Below are 760 nucleotides of genomic sequence, written 5' to 3'. Positions count from 1 at the left end.
TTTGCATCAATTGAAGAATTTCCGGGGATCCCGTTGATAACTCTCTGCATAATCATCATTGTTAGAGTTTTTGGAGTTTCTGTTTGCAGGTAAAAACGCAAGAATCATCAAAATCGAGCTGTGGCAAGAATCCTCTTCCTCCATAACAGTCAACAATTCTTGAAGATTGAAGGATTACCGAGCTGAACCGAACGTCCCACGCATTTCCTGAAGCGATTTGCTACATCTGTTTCGCGTTTTTGAGCTGGAAACCACATCGAATCCGTCACTGCTTCAAGAAAAGGTTGGGAATCGAACTTCAAGATTGCTTAAATTGAGTTAGGGATGTGTTAGATTAGGCTGTGTAGAGTGTATATCAAATTGTAGCATTAGAAATTGTTGGATATTGGTTGAGCTATTGCGATTTTAGGTTTTCGACGCCGTCCTTTTCTCCTTCGATTCGTCCTGTATGATAATCCATTGCAGAAATTGATGATATATTTGTGATCCTGAGAAGAAACCGGTTCGACCGGTATGCTACTCATTAATTTCCATGGCCATTTGCGAAAATCTGGAAACCCAGCGATGAACATTGATGTTGAGGATGACGAGCATTCATCATTTTTCTGGAAAATTTCGCTCTCAGATCCGTGTCCCCGCGTCCCGGCTTCCGTTCCCGTGTTTGTGGCGCAGATTGCATCTCAACCGTTCATTCCTTATAATTGAAACGGTGCCGTTTTGGCTGGGGCTTTAAATATTACATCTATGCCATCAGCCTAAT

The sequence above is a fragment of the Lathyrus oleraceus genome, chromosome 5, assembly GCF_024323335.1.
Source record: "Lathyrus oleraceus cultivar Zhongwan6 chromosome 5, CAAS_Psat_ZW6_1.0, whole genome shotgun sequence".
Taxonomy (NCBI): domain Eukaryota; kingdom Viridiplantae; phylum Streptophyta; class Magnoliopsida; order Fabales; family Fabaceae; genus Lathyrus; species Lathyrus oleraceus.
The sequence above is the reverse complement of the archived record's forward strand: the minus strand, read 5'-3'. Positions refer to the sequence as shown.